The 17,681-nt window shown below is 38.4% G+C and overlaps 1 pseudogene; it reads left to right on the top strand.

Moving 5' to 3' along the window:
* The first annotated feature begins 13,381 nt into the window (after positions 1-13,381).
* LOC123632145 lies at positions 13,382-16,075 on the top strand (annotated as a pseudogene).
* The last annotated feature ends 1,606 nt before the right edge of the window (positions 16,076-17,681 follow it).

Genomic DNA, 17,681 nt, shown 5'->3' on the forward strand with positions numbered 1-17,681 from the left:
TATTAGATACATCTGTTTCAGAGTTGTTAAAATTTGCAAAAGTATGCATCAGAAAAATAATGAAATATAGTATTTGATTATATCATAAAGTTGATTTAATTTTTAGTGTCCCTATAACTACAGCATTATAGTAGAACATTCTCATAATAAATTTATCATGAATTTGCCGCAGTTTATGTTTCTTTAATTTAGAAGAACTTTTCCATCTAAGTTAAAACATAGAAGACATTCCAATTAAGTATTACTGTTTTAGTAAAGGTTATTTAAAAAAGAAAACAAGTGAAAGAACTGAGCCAAGGAGAAACTATATGAACCGTGGAGACAAGCAAACAAGTAAGTTAGCCTTAAAATAATCAGAAAATTATCAACTCATGCCTTGGAAATGGTTAAGGAGTAAATAACAATAAACAAAACAGTTACAAAATTAAGAAAACTGATCTTATTTAAATGACTTTTATTGGGGGGGGACTCTTCGAGCCAAAAAATAATTAGGGAAGTTACTTTAAAATATTTGAGGAAATTAACTGATTACCTTTTCCTGCTTCTCAAGAAAAGTGAAAACAGAGCCTGGGCAACATAGCAAGAAGTCTCTTAAAAATAAAAAAAAATTTACGGGGCACAGTGACTACTGCCTGTATTCCCAGCAACTCAGGAGGCTGAGATAGGAAGATTGCTTGAGATCAGGAGTTCAAGACCAGCCTGGGTGATATAGCAAGAACTTCTCTCAAAAAAAAGAAAAAAAGATTAAAAAAAGTGAAAAAGTGTCAATTCAAAGAACAAATAGAATTATTTTTGGCATTAAGGATTGGGAGATGGGTTGGCAGAAATGGAGGTAAATGGAAATGATATCTGTTGAATACCTACTTATGTGCCCTATACTGTGATATTCACATTTTATTCAATATTCACAAGCAATCCTCAAAGAGATGTAATTGTCATCTCCATTTTATTGATGAGAGAATGTTTTTCAGGATTAAGAAATTAAACCAACAGCTAATAAATTTTAAATCTAGGGCCTTAACTCAAAGTTAATCAAAGACTGTGTCTTTTCTACTACTTTTTGGTTGAGAATTTGCAACATTGAACCAGGAGATTGTAAATAAACTCCATCTTTCTGGATGTGTTTGAGGTTAGGTTAAAAAACACTCTTTGGGAATATTTTGTAAAACAATCAGAATGGTTGCCTTTAAATTACCAGGCAGCTCTAACCTTGTGTAAACCCGCAGCATGGATTGTACCTGCATTTGAATAGAATACAGAGAATGATGGTTGAGTCCCAAAGGCCTGGATTTTCCCCTTGTAGCTAAAGATCACTTGCTCACTTATCGGTTTCTTTGAAAATAACCTGTCTCTCTGAAGGGTAGGTCAGTATTTGTGGGTTGTTGATAGGAGCTTTCATCATGTTCATTTTACCCCTTATGCTCTTCAACACCAACATATTGATGTAATAGGCTGGAACAATGATATGAGTTTGATCTCAGAAAGGCAAAGGTTTTATGGCTTCTCAGCTACTAGCTTTTCAGGAAAACACTCACCAAATTATAGAGCAAAAATAATGTAGGTTTGGTCCCAGTGAACATTACAAAGAAATAAAATACAATAATAACAAAGTTTCTTTGAAAAACTCTATGAAGACAAGGTGATCTCTTTTAGTTGATCTGTTACTTAATCCAAGACAAAAATGCATAAAAAAAATCCTAGCTGAGCATGGTGTTATGTGTCTATCTTCCCAGCTACTCGGAAGGCCAAGGTAGGAGGATCACTTGAGCCCAGGAGTTTGGGGCTGTAATGCTCATGATGGTGCCTGTGAATAACCACTACACTCCAGTCTGGGCAACACAGCAAGACCCTGTCTCTTAAAAAAAATATATATATCCTGGCCTGTCGTGATAGAGCATGCCTGTAATCCCAGCGCTTTAGGAGACCAAGGCAGGAGGATCTCTTGAGGCCAGGAGTTCAAGACCAGCCTGGGCAACATAGCAAGACCCCATCTCTACAAAAAAATTTAAAAATTAGCCAGGTGTGGTGGCACGCACCTATAGTCCCAGTTACTCAGGAGAATGAGGCAAGAGTATCGCTTGAGGCCAGGAGTTCGAGGTTGCAGTAAACTGTGTGATCGTGCCACTGCACTCCAGCCTGAGCAACAGAGTAAGACCTTGTCTTTAAAAAAATGACTTATATATATATAGAGAGAGAGAGAGACAGACAAGAAGAATCAACCTCAAAATGATAATGATACTGTGTTTATATTTGAATGGCCATATTATTGGTGATTTTTAAACATTTTTCTTCCTTCGCTTTTCTGTATTTCCTAAAATTTCTACAATAAGCATTACTTTTATAATGCAAAAAACTTTTAAAAATGTAAACCATTTAATTTTATTTAAATTATGCAAGATAATGAAGAGCTAAAAACTGAGGAGAGATTTTTTTATGTATGGTTTTTATAAATAAGTATAAAAACTCTCATTTAACACAGAAGAATAAAATATCCATTACTAAGTCACATTCTTGATAAGCCTAATTATAAATTACTGCTAGGGGAATATTTAGTTTCAGAGAGAATCATTTGGATTTGTTTTTGTGGGGTTTTGGGTTTGTTTTTTTTTCCTCCTAATGTGCCCTATAGTCCTCTTTTAGCAGCATGAATCTTCTGTCATGCAAGGAAGGGGAGTACTTAGTTCCATGAGAGAACAACATGTTTAAAAATGTTTGCTTCCATTTAAAAGGAACCTGTGTACTGGATTTCAACCAACCATGATAGATATACCTAAAATGGCTTAATCCTTTGCAAGACAGTTAATTTTCAAAATTTAATTTTTCATATTGGAATCTGGCTAATTAACTTAAAAGCACCACTGGCTCATTTTTTAATTCCATTTTAGAAAGAATTGTAAAAGCATAGTGTTAGTGCCATTATTATTTTTTTAATCTATATGAAAAAAAAAAGCTTACCTTTGTACTGTAATGAGGTTAATTTCTGCCAGCACAAGCCCATCCAGTAGCTTTGCCTAAACACCTTCATTCTCCATTACATATTCCAGGTAGTTATTTCTGTCAGTAGCACATGAGGTGGTCTCTTGCCCTCATGATGAGATGCTCACTGTTTGAAAACAAATTCATTCACATGCTTAAAAATATTTCTGGAGCAGGAGCTATACAGCTATTTATCATTATTGGTCATTTATAATTTATTCATAGGGATCCAGTTGGCAACTATCTGGTGCATAAAACTGAAAATTGGAAAAGAAAAGAGTAAAAGTCACTGGAAAATAGAATTTAGTCTCTATGTATTTTTGATACATATTAAGTTCAATTCATTAGTTGTTAGTGGTATGAGATACTCTACAATAGCAGATGCATATGTGGAATTTAACACACAGAGAAGTTGAAATTTTACTCAAAAGTGTATGTTGAAGGACAAAGTGAATACTTTAGTAATATAGTAATTAATTGGCAAATGTGTATTGACAAAGGTAGTATAGACTAGGCTGTGGTAACTAGTAGACTCCAAAATATACAACGGCTCACATGCAATAGAAGCTTTTTCTCTCTCAAATAGTCCAAGGCCATTGTATCAGGTTGGTAAATATTTGTTCCCTGTGGTGATCCAGGGCCCTCAGCCATCTAGAAGTCAAGGGTCCACCAACTTGCAAAGAATCCATGGATAGAATTCAGGGCCATCACTATATTTGCATGGGAAAAATTGCATCACTGTTAACTTCAAACTGAAATTTATCATTTCCCTTAACTATGAATGTAGATAAAAACCATAGAAGTATTAGCAGTACTTGTGACCTTGTAACAAAGAGAAATCACAGATTTTTAAACAATCATTATGATTTTTTCAGATATCAAAGAATCATTTTTACTTAGAACTCTTTCAAAAGTATAGCAGTTATTAGACCTGCCTCTAGATCCTGTATTTTAATGTATTTTTTTAAAAAGCATATTATGGTAAGCAGGCTTTACCATAGCCTCTAGTGGTCCCAGGTTCCTGGCATCCATACCATTGGGTAATCTCCTTCCAATGAATAGAATATGGCAGAAATGATGAGATGTCATTTCCAAGATTAAATGTACTGAGTTTGGATTCTGTGCCCTCTCTTGGAGCACTTCCTCTGGAGGAAGTCAACTGCCAGGTCATGAGACAACTGAGAGGTTTTGGAGAGAGACCCCATGAGTCTGTGAAGATGTCAATGTGACAAAGAACTGAAACCTGCCAACAGACATTTGAGTGAGCTTGGAAGTGGATCTTTCCCCACATCAAGCCTTTGGACAATTGCATACCTAGCTGGCACCTTGATTGCAGCCTCGTGAGAGACCCCGAGCCAGAACCACCTACCTATGCAGCTCCAGATTCCTGACCCACAGAAACCATGAGATAATAAATGTTATTTTAAGCTATGAAAGTTTGGAGTAATTTGTTATAGAGCAATAGAGAACTATTAGGTCATTGAATATGTAATGGCTGATATCAAATCAAAAGTAGAGTTTACTATATCTCAAACAAGAAACAGTACACTTAATCAAAGTATGCACCTAAACTACTGACACAGTTTTGCCATCTTAACGGTAGCTCCTTTATTCCTGCAGCAAAGAAGCCAGGAGAGCCAGTGGCAATGGGATCACAAAAGGCATTTTCACACAGAAAGGGGAATGTCACTCTTGGCACCTACCAGGGTTTAGAGCTAATGACATAAGAAGAAATATATACCAGGAAGGTCTCCAGTAAGGAGAGGAAGAGGGAGGGTGTGGGCCACCAGATAGCAGAGCTTGAGAAGAGCTTAAGGGGTTATGAGCAAGAGATTGGGTGCTGGGCAGGAGGAGATTCAGGAGAGACTTCTGAAGCAAAGCAGGAAACCCTCAAAGACCTGAGGGTTTTTGCCTACCTGTGTAGTTAAAGTTACAAATCCCAGTTCATTCTAATTTTGCAGCTTCAGGAATGATTTTACATTAAAAGCAAACTGCCTAGAGTGTCATCATAGTTCATGCTGGGAAGACAGGTGAGGTAGGACTCCATCCTGGGAAGACAGAGCCACTTTTGGTCAGGCAGGCCTTTCTTACTGTCAAGTTAAAAACTTACCAACTAACGAACCCAAAGGGCCTGCAGACCGTTGCCTCCCATTGACTATTGTCCTGCAATGCGTCTTTGTTCTCTGTGTAATGGAACAAATGGAGCACTGCCCCTGCGCCCTTGCCAGCTGACCGCTCAATAGTCCTGCTGTCTCAGGGCTCAGCCCCTCCCACTGTGCAGAGTAACGTGCTGTAGAGTCTAGTGACAGCTCAAGGTGGGGCTGAGCACTCTGGAAAGGAGGTGTGGCCTGGTTTTTGTAATTTTTGTCAGGTGAGACTTTCTTAGGACTAGAATGAGGTAAAGGACATTGAAAATTCCAAAAAAGATCATATTCACACATAAGGTTAATTCCAGGCTGGATGTTGCCTTAAACCAGGGCTTGGCAAACTGTGGCCCTTGGGCCCAATTTAGCCTGCAGCCGGTTTTTGTAAATAAAGTTTTATTGGAACACAACCAGCCTCATTCATTTGCATACAATACACGTCTGCTTTTGTTGTACAACAGCAAAACTGTGTAGTTGCAATAGAGACCATATGGCTCACAAAAGCCTGAAATTTGTACTATCTCTGGCCTTTGCTGGCCCTGCCTTGGACTCAGCTCTAACCCTTGGGTCTTGGAAGTCTCCACAGGCCTTCACTTTCAGGGCAGTTATGTCAATGCAAGGACCTTAGTTATATATACTGCTGTTGTCTCCCAGTAAATCCCTAAATTTTCATAAAAATAAAGTAAAATATGAATATCTACCTCTCCTTGTTTCCTATTTGCTTTTTCTTTACTTCAAAAATACATTTAGTGTTCACTTTCCAAAAAAAAAAAAAAGATATTTTCTACCCTCTTGCCTCCTTCCAACAACGGCTCTGCCTTCTACTTGGCACCTCAGTTGATGGTTTCCTTTTCTTTTTTTTGAGATAGGGTTTCACTTTGTCACCCAGGCTAAAGTGCAACGGTGTGATCACAGCTCACTACAGCCTCAAGCTCCCGCCTCAGCTTCCCAAGTAGCTGGGGCTACAGGTGCACAGCACCATGCCTGGCTACATTTTTTTAAATTTTTTGTAGAAATAGGTCTTACTATGTTGCCTAGGCTGGTCTCAAATTCCTGGGCTCAAGTGATCCTCCTGCCTCAGCCTCCCAAAGTGTTGGGATTATAGGCGTGAGCCACCTCACCCAGCCTCTGCTGATGGTTTCTTACTACTCATCCTAGGTGCTTATTTGTGTCCATCTCAAAGTGACTTACCCATTTTCCTCATCCTCAGCCACTGACAATCAAAATATTTTTAAAAAGCAGTGGCCTGTGGCACCAGCTAGCCAGCCACAGTAAAGATCTGCAGGTGTCCCGGCCCCCACCCGACCCCCACTTTTGAAATCAAGTCTAGTGAATCAGCCTACTTCGCATATTTCACATACCTGGAAGCATAACTTCATACACATGGACCCATAGAAACACACATTTATACATAGTCTGTATTCTTTTACTTCTTGGAGACCAAACTTTTTCTTTTGTTATGAAGTCTGTTTTATTACTCCACATTTTTTAGGGCTTGAATTCTCCCTAGGTGGAAAATCCTGGAAGCTCTAAAAACTTGGCATCTGAAAATACTGTACTGTAGCCATCTGTTTTCTACTGTTTAAAATTATGGACATGTGAGCCAGCAGCATAATTAGGTAGGCTTCATGTTAGTTTGTGATGTTCAAATTATGTATTAGATATTCAAAATATTTCATGAGTAATTTTTAGACTGCATGCCTTTTTAGACTGACATTTTTAAGTTTATTTATTTATTTTTTTGAGACCGGGTCTTGTTCTCTCTCTATCTCTCTCTCCTGTCACCCAGGCTGGAGTGCAGTGGTACAATCATAGCTCACTGCAGCCTTGAACTCCTGGGCTTAAGTGACCCTCCTGCCTCAGCCTACCAAGTAGCTGGTACTATAGGTTTGCACCACCGTGCCCAGCTAATTATTTTAATCTTTTGTAGAGACAGGGTCTCACTATATTGCACAGGCTGGTCTCAAATTCCTGGCCTTAAACGATCTCCTGCCTCAGCCTCCCAAAGTGCTAGGATTACAGGCATAAGCCACCAAACCCGGCTAGACTGACCGTTTGTATAGGCAACATGGAAAAATGTTGATGTAGAAGATGTAGAAGATTCCAGATCATTGCTTTCCTGGAGGACTTCAGATCCTTATTTTCTTTTGTTTTTGCAATAAGCTCACAGCTCCCCACTGAATATGAGGAAATACTTTACACTTTTCTAAAATTTAATATAGCAGAGGTTCTGCAGAGGCCACTTTTGCCTCTAGTCAAATTCTTGCTAAAGAAAGTCATTATGAAATGGCAGATTCATTCATCTTTTCTGCATAAAGATCTATAGTGCAGAGGGACATAGCTTCTCACCACTCCAAGCAGGGCACAGGACTGCAGGCAGAGGACCACGTGAGTTGGACACTGCTGACCATGAATGAAAAGAGGAAAGATGAAAAGAAGGAGGAAAAGAAAAAGAAGTCACATGTTTAAGGGTCATTGTTATAGATTTTTAAAAATGAATTGTTTCTTCATTTTTTGTTCGTGTCTTTTCCCCCCACCTTTAAAAAGTTTTTAATATATTAGGCATATTGAACTTTTAACTATCGTGTATATTGCAAATATTTTCTCCCAGTTTGTCAGCCTGCCTTTGACTTTGCTTATGGCATTTTTGCCATGCAAATGGCTTTTATTTTTATGTACTCAAACTTGACAGTTTTTCTTTCACTCATCTGGACTTTCAGTAATAATTAGAAAGCGTTTCCCTACACTGAAGGTAAAGATGAATTAACTCAAGTTTTCTTCCAGGACTTGTATGGTTTCATTTTTTACATTTAGATTCTTTTTTTTTTTTATTTGAGACAGAGTCTCACTTTGTTGCCCGGGCTAGAGTGGGTGCCATGGCGTCAGCCTAGCTCACAGCAACCTCAGACTCCTGGGCTCAAGCAATCCTTCTGCCTCAGCCTCCCGAGTAGCTGGGACTGCAGGCATGCGCCACCATGCCCGGCTAATTTTTTCTCTATATATTTTTAGTTGTCCAGATAATTTATTTCTATTTTTAGTAGAGACAGGGTCACGCTCAGGCTGGTCTTGAACTCCTGACCTCGAGCCATCCACCCGCCTCGGCCTCCCAGAGGGCTAGGATTACAGGTGTGAGCCACCGCATGGGGCCTACATTTAGATCCTTGATCCATTTGGAGTTTACTCTTATATATGTGAAATATATATCTACTTTTATCTTTTTCCAAATGGCTAACCAGTTGTTCTAGCACCATTTATTAAAATTCATTAGTCATCAAAGAAATGCAAATCAAAACCACAATGAGATATCACCTAACTCCAGTGACAATGGCTTTTATCAAAAAGAGCCAAAACAACAGATGCTGGCATGGATGCCGAGAGAAAGGAACGCTTATACACTGTTGGTGAGACTGCAAACTAGTACAACTTCTACGGAAAGCAGTATGGAGATACCTCAAGGAACTAAAAGTAGACCTACCATTTGATCCAGCAATCCCGCTATTGAGCATTTGCAGAAAGGAAAAAAAAGTCATTTTATAAAAAAGACACTTGCACTAGAGTTCTTATTACAGCACAACTCACAATCGCAAAGATGTGGAAACAACCCAAGTGCCTATTAATACATAAGCAGATTAATAAAATGTGGTATATGTATACCATGGAGTACTACTCAGCCATAAAAATGGAAAACTAATACCTTTTGTAACAACCTGGATGGAACTGGAGACCATTCTCCTAAGTGAAGTATCTCAAGAATGGAAAAACAAACACCACATGTACTCACTATTAAATTGGAACTAATCAATCAACACTTATATGTACATATGGAAGTAAAACTCAATGGAAATCAAGCAGGTCGGGGAGAAAGGTTGAGTAAATTCACACCTGACGGGTACAACGCACACTATCTGGGTGATGAGCACACTTATAACATTGACTCAAACTGTACAAAAGCAATACATGTAACCAAAACATTTACATCCCCGTAATAATCTGAAATTTTAAAAATAATAATAAAATTCCTTCTTTGTGCCAGTGACTTGAAATGTCACCTTTATCATAAAATTTCATATGAGCTTGGATCTTTTTCTAGACTTTCTATTCTTAGTCCACTAGTGTACCTATATATTCATGTGCCACTACCACACGGTTTTAATTCTAAAGGCTTTATAGTAGGTTTTCAGTCCAAGAGGGCTAGTGGGATAATCCCTTCTCATACATTTTCTTTTTTAGTGTTTCTCTGACTATTCCTGCATATTTATTTTTCCATATAAAGTTAAGTATGAACTCATCTAGCTTCATGGAAAAGCTACAATTTTGGTACAGGGGGAGACTGAGTTTAATTTATAAATTAATTTAGGGAAAACTGACATCTTATGATGGTAAGTCATCCTATCCAAATATAAGAGATGTCCTTTCTTTTGTCAGAATTAATTTTGTCCTTGAATATGATGAATCTGATTTGAAAAAAATTTGTCTTTGTTAGCACAGTTTTAAAGTTATTCTCATACAGATCTGTACATTCCTTACTAAATGTATTCCTAATGTTTTGTCTTCTTTGATGTTATTACAATGAGGATTTTCTTCATCAATCTATCTCTAGCTGGTTACTATGTATATATGAAGGCTATTGACTTCAACATATCAATTTTATATCTTGCTATTCTATTTAATTGTTTGAATTAATTTTATCATTGATTTTCTAGTGTCTTCCAGGCACACCATCATATCATCTACAAATAGCTAATAAATTTTTAGTGGAAATCATCAAGTTGATTATGACATTTATATGAAAATGTAATGAACCCAGAAGAGCCAAAACAAAAAGAAAAAGAAATAGGCTTATATTACCTGATTTCAGGTTTTACTACAAACCACAGTAATTATGATGGTGTGGTATTGGTGTGAAGATAGACAGATAAATGAACAGAATAGACAGCCTAAAAATGAACCCACCCACATATGACCAATTGACTTTCGACAGTCACCAAGATAAGTAAATGGGGAAAAGAAAGTCTTTTGGAACAAATGGTGCTGAACAACTGGATGCACATATGGAAAAGAAATAAACCTAATCTTTACTGATGTTTTGTAGTCTTGATTTTATGATCTGTGAGATAATTATGCTGTAGGTCCACAGTCTCTTATCTGTGGTTCCAAAATCCAAAATACTCTAAAAACTGCAGGGTTCTCTCTAAGACTTTTGGTGCCAAAACCCAACCTTACTTGAATTTATTTGGTCACAAATATGATCTGAAATGATTTGAGGCTACTTGTAGTCTGTATATAATTTACCATCATACATTTCACTGCAAATATATAAGTTTATTTGATTACAATTTGTTACCCAGATCATGCTGATTGTGTTCCATACTATATAGTATATGCAACCTAGTATCTTACTAAAATCCAAAAAGTTCCAAATCCATCGATATATATGTATGAGATAATCCATGTAAAACACTTAGTATAGTGTTTGGCACACAGTAATCCCTCAGTATATTAATATGTTAACTACTACCACCACTACCACCACTATTACTATTACTATGAATTCTAGGAGTAGCTGAAAAAGTGATTAAACACTTGAATTAATCAAAATGATAACAACAATAGAGGTTCCAAGCACTTGTACAGTGTTTATGGGTGAGTCAAGGCCCCCTAGAATCTGCAGGGAAATGAGTGGCACTGGAGATTCAACAGAGATACCCACGAGGAGACGGTGAAACAAAACCAAGTGCCCATCAGGAAACCCGCTTCCCCTCTCAGGTGGAGAGTCTCCTTGCATTGCTAATTTTAGAGAATCTGAAGGGATTAGAAGAGGTAGAAAGTTTCCTGATAGACCACAATCAGGAAAAGATTGTTAACGTACAAAAGGAATTTACCTTTCAGGGAGAGAAAAAGAAGAAAGGAGAGGAGAAAGAAACACATGGAGAAAGAATAAGGGAGGGAAAGAGAAAAGAGAGAGTCCAGGAGGACAGCTGCTTTTACTCCTCCTTTTCCTTGGGACAGTCAATACCTGTCTCGCACCTGTGGTGACGCTGCTACTGCAGGTGTCCTCAGGAGTAAAATCAGATGACTGCACAAACCCTGTATGGGTGATAGCCGAGGACAACAGGTGCAGAATAGCCACCTGGAGGAGTCACTTTCCCACACCACTGGTCCAACTCCCCAAGGCTGATAGATGGCAATCAGAGGAGGTCCTCCTCCTTCTCATTTACTCATTAGAAGAGCAAATCACATACAATGGAACAAAAATCAAATTGGTAACAATATTGTCAACAGGAATATTGCATGCAAAATATATACAAATATAAATATATATTTATTGTTGTTCTTAAAAAGGGGGTGGGAGAATACATTCCAATACTTTTTAAGGTTAGCATAACCTTGTTACCATACCTATTCTATCAGAATAGAAAGCAATGATTCAAGACTCCTGAAAAAAAATTAGCAAATCAAATTCAACAATGCACAAGGAAGGTAGTACCCTGTGCCCAATTGGTTTTATCTCAGGCATGCATATATTAGTTTAATATTGGAAAAACTATACATATAAAATTCACCATAATAGCAGACTAAAAAAGAGAAGATTTATGGTGATCTCAAGGTTTATGTTGATAAAATCCAACATAAATTCATTATACAAGCTTTTAGCAAATTAGAAATACAGGGAATTTCCTTAACTTCATAAAAATATCTACAAAAAGCTTTAAGCAAACATCATTCTATATGGGAAAACACCAGAAACATTTTCTTCAAATCAGATATGAGATAAGATGTTCACTTTCACCACTCCTCTTCAATATAACAATGGATATAAACCTAGCCATAGCAAAAAGATAAGAAAATTAGAATCATAAAGATAAACTGTCTTTATTTACAGAGGACATAATTATCTACATAGAAAAAACAAAAGAACTTACAGAGAATTCATTAGAAATAGGAAAGTTTAGCAAAAATTAGCAAGTTAATTGTGTTTCTAAACAGCAGAAAAAACCAACTAGAGATTGAAATTAGAAATAAGTTACAATACTTTAGTAGAGACAGGGTCTCGCTCTTGCTCAGGCTGGTCTCGAACTCCTGAGCTCCAGCAATCCTCCCACCTTGGCCTCCCAGAGTGCTAGGATTACAGGCGTGAGCCACCGTGCCCAGCCCCACTATGCATGCTTTGCAGTCAGTTGTTGTTAAGGACCGAATGTTTATGTACCCCCATGCCCCCCACAAATTGATATGTTGAAGCCCTAACCCCAATGTGATGGTATTTGGAGATGGGGCTTTTGGGAAGTAATTAGGGTCAGATGGGGTCTTGTGGGTGGGACCCTCATGATGGGATTAGGGATTACAAAAATAGACCCCAAGAGAGTGCATGCTCTCTCTCTCTCATGTGAGGACACAGTTAGAAAGAAGCCATCTGCAAGCCAGGAAGAGAGCCCTCATCAGAAACTGAATCAGTGGGCACCTTGATCTTGGCCTTCCCAGCCTCCAGAACTATGAGAAAATAGATTTCTGTTATTTAAGCCACCAAGTTTGTGGCATTTTGTAATGGTAGCCCGAGCAGACTGAGACAGTTGTATGGCAATACACGTACATCTGTTTACTCATTCATTCCAGGGCGAGTTCAGTCATTACAAACGAATCCTAGTGTCATTAGTCCAAAGCAAAGAGTCTGTCCAGGTATTTTTCTATTTACATGGATTGAGTGGACCCTATCAGAGTACTGTAGCCCAATGAAGTCAAAACCAGGGAAGCAGCGCCCCTTACATAATGCTGCTTTAGTGAGGAGTATTTCTGCCTGGGAGTGCTACACATTAAAGAATGGAATGAGGATAATATGGCTGGATAGGCGAGTTTCTCCGCAATTCAAGTTGGTGTGGGCCTTGGGAGGCAGAAAAGTGGTTGGGCTAAAATCTTCTTAGTGGCTCACTGCCTCCACCTCCTGGAGACTTAGAGGCATAGCAATGCTGTTGGTTAATTATTTTTTGCTTTATAATTTCTTATCAACATTCTCATTACTAGAAATTAATATCAGAATAAAAATAAACAAAATCCTACCATGTCAAGATATCTTAGCTTGAAGGCTTTAAAAACTGCCACATTCTGGGGTAGAGGAAATACCACATTCTTTTTCATGTCATTTTTTTATACTATGACTATATAAAACAGTTAATGGCTACCTGGAGTCTTTTTCTGCTCACTCAGCTTTTTCAGTTTAGAATAGATATCTTGTGATCCACAGTCTATTCTGTTTTAAACTAAGGACAATGTCAAAAGGTACGTTCTTTCACATATGTACACAGGTCTCGTTTTACTTTCATAGATCTTCATGAGTCCCAGGCCTGGGTCATTAATTCATGTGCCATTAATTCATGAATAATGCACCACTAATTCATGATAAAGACTCTCAATAGACTAGTATTAGAAGAGAATGTCCTTTGTCTGATAAAGGGTATTTACAAAAAACCCACAGTAAATACCATTCTTAAGTGAAATGTTGAATGCTTTTGCTTTGAGGCCAGGAACAGGCAAAGGATACCTTCTGCCACCACTTCTATTTAACGCTGTACTGAAGGTCCTAGCCAAACGATATGGCAAAAAAAAAGGACAAAAATTTATAGATATTGAAAAAGAATAGATAAAACTCTGACTTCACAAATTATCTGATTGCTTACATAAAAAATACTTTAAGTTAACAGGTAAGTTATTAGAACTAGTAAGAGAGTTTAGCAAGCATGCTGATACAAGGTAAATTTAAAAAATCAATTGTATCTCTATTTACCAGCAATTAATGATTAAAATCTTAAGAAACCATTCATAATAATATGAAGAAATACCAAATACCTAAAGAAAAAATCTAAAGAAAATGTGCAAGACTACTAGGTAGAAAATGAAAATATTAAATATTTTTGGGAGAAATTAAGGAAGATTTCAATATATGAAGTGAATATCCCACTTTTGTGGATCAGAAGATTCAATATTATGAATAGATTCTCCTTAAATTTATCTCCAGAGTCAATGCAAAGCCAAACAAATTCCCCACAGATTTTTTATTTATTTTATTTATTTATTTATTTATTTATTGAGACAGAGTCTCGCTTTGTTGCCCAGGCTAGAGTGAATGCTGCGGCATCAGCCGAGCTCACAGCAACCTCAAACTCCTGGGCTCAAGTGATCCTCCTGCCTCAGCCTCCCAAGTAGCTGGAATTACAGGCATGCGCCACCATGCCCAGCTAATTTTTTTTTCTGTATATATATATATATTTTAGTTGGCCAGATAATTTCTTTCTATTTTTAGTAGAGACAGGGTCTTGCTCTTGCTCAGGCTGGTCTTGAACTCCTGACCTCGAGCGATCCACCCTACTCGGCCTCCCAGAGTGCTAGGATTACAGGCGTGAGCCACCGCACCCGGCCCCCACAGATTTTTTTAAATGAGATTGGTTCTCAAGTTTCTGTGGAAATGCAAAGGTCTGAGCCCATTTGAAGAATAAGGTAGGACTTACTCCAACTGAATATCAGTTGTGACCGTATGGTTTTTACTCAAGGATAAACCGATTAGTGTCCTTATAAGAAGAAGAAGAGATCAGAGCTTGATCTCTCTCCACCAGGTTTGGACACAGAAAGATGATCACCAACGCAAGCTTGGAAGAGTGCTCTCACCAGGAACGGAATCTGCTGGAACCTTGATCTTGGACTTCCTAGTCTAGGATTGTGAGAAATAAATGTCTGTTTTTTTTAAGCCATCCAGTCTATGGTATTTTGTTATGGCAGCCTGATCTGACTAAGAAAAAGATCGGACGGAGAAAGGCAAAACAATAAAGATCTTCAAAGACAATATAGGATGATATCTACATGATTTCAGGGATAGGAAAGTTTTTAATAATAGGACACACAAAAGAAAACCATAAAGGAATAGACTGCTAACTTGAGCTATATTAAAATTAATAACTGTTGTTCATCAAAGGTCATGATTACAAAGGTGAAAACGCAAGCCCCAGACTGAGAGAAGACATTTACAAGACACATAAGCCACCAATCCCCAACCTTTTAGGCACCAGGGCCTGGTTTCATGGAAGACAAGTTTTCCACAGATGGGGGAGTGGGGGATGGTTTCGGGATGATTCAAGCGCATTACATTTATTGTGTCATCAAACCTCTCTGCTAATGATAATCTGTATTTGCAGCCACTCCCCAGTGCTAGCATCACCACCTCAGCTCCACCTCAGATCATCAGGCTTTAGATTCTCATGAGGAGTGTGCAACCTAGGTCCCTCCCATGCACAGTTTACAGTAGGGTTTGTGCTCCTGTGAGAATCTAATGTCGCTGCTGATCTGACAGGAGGCAGAGCTCAGGCAGTGATGTGTGCAATGGGGAGCAGCTGTAAATACAGATGAAGTTTCACTCACTTGCCCACCGCTTGCCTCCTGCTGTGCACCCGGTTCCTAACAGGCCATGAACCAGGTAGTGGTCCCTGGCCTGGGGGGTTGGGGACCACAGACATAAGCAACAAAGGATTGTGTGCAGACTATATTAGGAACTACTACCAATCAATAAGGAAAAAACAAAACTCAGACAACGTGGCTGGTGACAGTAAAAATGACCCAACGGGAGCAGCTGGGTTCACTGCTCAAGTGATTATCCTACACCATCCAGGCTGCTGGCTGTGTATGTTCCTGTACTGGATTGTCACACAGCTCACGTTGCTTGCACGTCTGCCGAGCTGAAGGAGACGACTGATCACTGTTTTGGTAAGAAGCTGGAAGATGGCCCCCAAATTCTTGAAATCGGATGATGCTGCCATCATTGATATGGTTCCTGGCAAGCCCGTGTGTGTTGAGAGCTTCGCTGACTGTCCTCCTCTGTTCATGATACCAGAGAGACAGTTACTGCAGGTGTCCTCAAGGCAGTGGACAAGGCGGCTGCCGGGGCTGGCAAGGTGACTGTGTCTGCCCAGATATGAATATTATCCCCCATACCTGCCACCCCAGTCCTCATCAGTGATGGCAGAATGGTCTCAGAACTGTTTTTCAATTGGCCATTTAAGTTTAAAAGTAAAAGACTGGTTAATGATAAAAATGCATTGTAAAATAGAAAAAGGAGAGTGTTTTGTGGACCATTTGTTTTTTCGTGTGTGGCAGTTTTAAGTTATTAGTTTTTAAAATCAGTACTTTCTTATTTTTATTTTTTAGAGATGGAGGTCTCACTCTGTTACCCAGGCTGGCCTTGAACTCCTGGGCTCAAGGAATCCTCCTGCCTCAACCTCCTGAGTAGCTGGGCGGATAGATAGGTCCACACCATTGCACCCCGTTTAAAATCAGCACTATTTAGTAGAAACACTTGACCAAAAATCTGTCACAGAATTTTGAGACTCATTAAAACAAACTTTAATGAGAAAACTGTGTCTTCTTTGGTCAACACTGAAACTTGTATAGAAATACTAAGGCAAAAGGAAGAGTTCACCATGATCTGTTGAAAATCTGCTGAAATTCGATGAGAATTTGATTATTTGGGGTTAACATTTTTTTCCTGGATGGGAGTTGAGGAGTTTTTTTTCCCACCTATGTACCTGAGAAAAGCTATGGGAGGGGTCTATCAGGACAAAAAAGCAGAGTAATTTTGCTTATATGTAATCTAACTTGGAAGACCAACTTCTGTAATATTAAGGCCTTGTGTTACATGTAAAAAAAGAAAAAACAAAAAGATAAAACCTCAAAGAAAAATAGGCAGGAGACATGAATATCCAAATGTCCAACTGAAATTTAAAAAGTGTTCAACCTCTTTAGCAATCACATGTAATGAGCTATCACTCTCTACCTACTGGCACGGCCAAAAATAAAGAGTTTAACAAGACGAATGTGGGGTGGAAATGTGGAATAACTGGAGCTCTCCTCACTGTTGGTTGGAATATAAATTGGTACATTTATCTTAGAAAACACCTTGGCACTGTTAATTAATTTGAATATTTGCATTCCTGTCATAAAGCAGTTGGACTCTGGGATATAAAATATGTGTAAGTATATACCAAGACATGTGTTCAAAAATGTCTATAGTGGCATTTTTTTTTTTTTTTGGAGACAGAGTCTCCCTCTGTCACCCTGGGTAGAGTGCAGTGGCATCATCGTAGCTCACTGCAGCCTCAAACTCCTGGGCTCAAGCGATCCTCCTGCCTCAGGTCCCACCCCCCCAGTAGCTAGGACTACAAGCATGCACCACTGCTCCTGGCTAATTTTTTTTAATTTTTTACAAAGACAAGGTGTCACTATGTTACCCAGCCTCATCTCAAACTCCTGGCCTCAAGCAATCCTCCTGCCTCGGCCTCCCAAAACACTAGAATTATAAGGATGAAACAATACAAATGTCCATCAAGAACTGAAATAATATATACACTGTGGTATATTCATACAGTGGGATACAATAGAGCATTATAAATAAATAAAATGTGCAACTTTAAAAATTTAATCTTCTCAAAAGAAACTGTACTCCTTTCTTATTGGATGTTTGGGGGGGAAAAAAAAAGGAAACCAGACACTAAAGAATACTTACTGCACAGTTCCATTTATGCTTGG

Source organism: Lemur catta, chromosome 2 (assembly GCF_020740605.2).
Source record: "Lemur catta isolate mLemCat1 chromosome 2, mLemCat1.pri, whole genome shotgun sequence".
Taxonomy (NCBI): domain Eukaryota; kingdom Metazoa; phylum Chordata; class Mammalia; order Primates; family Lemuridae; genus Lemur; species Lemur catta.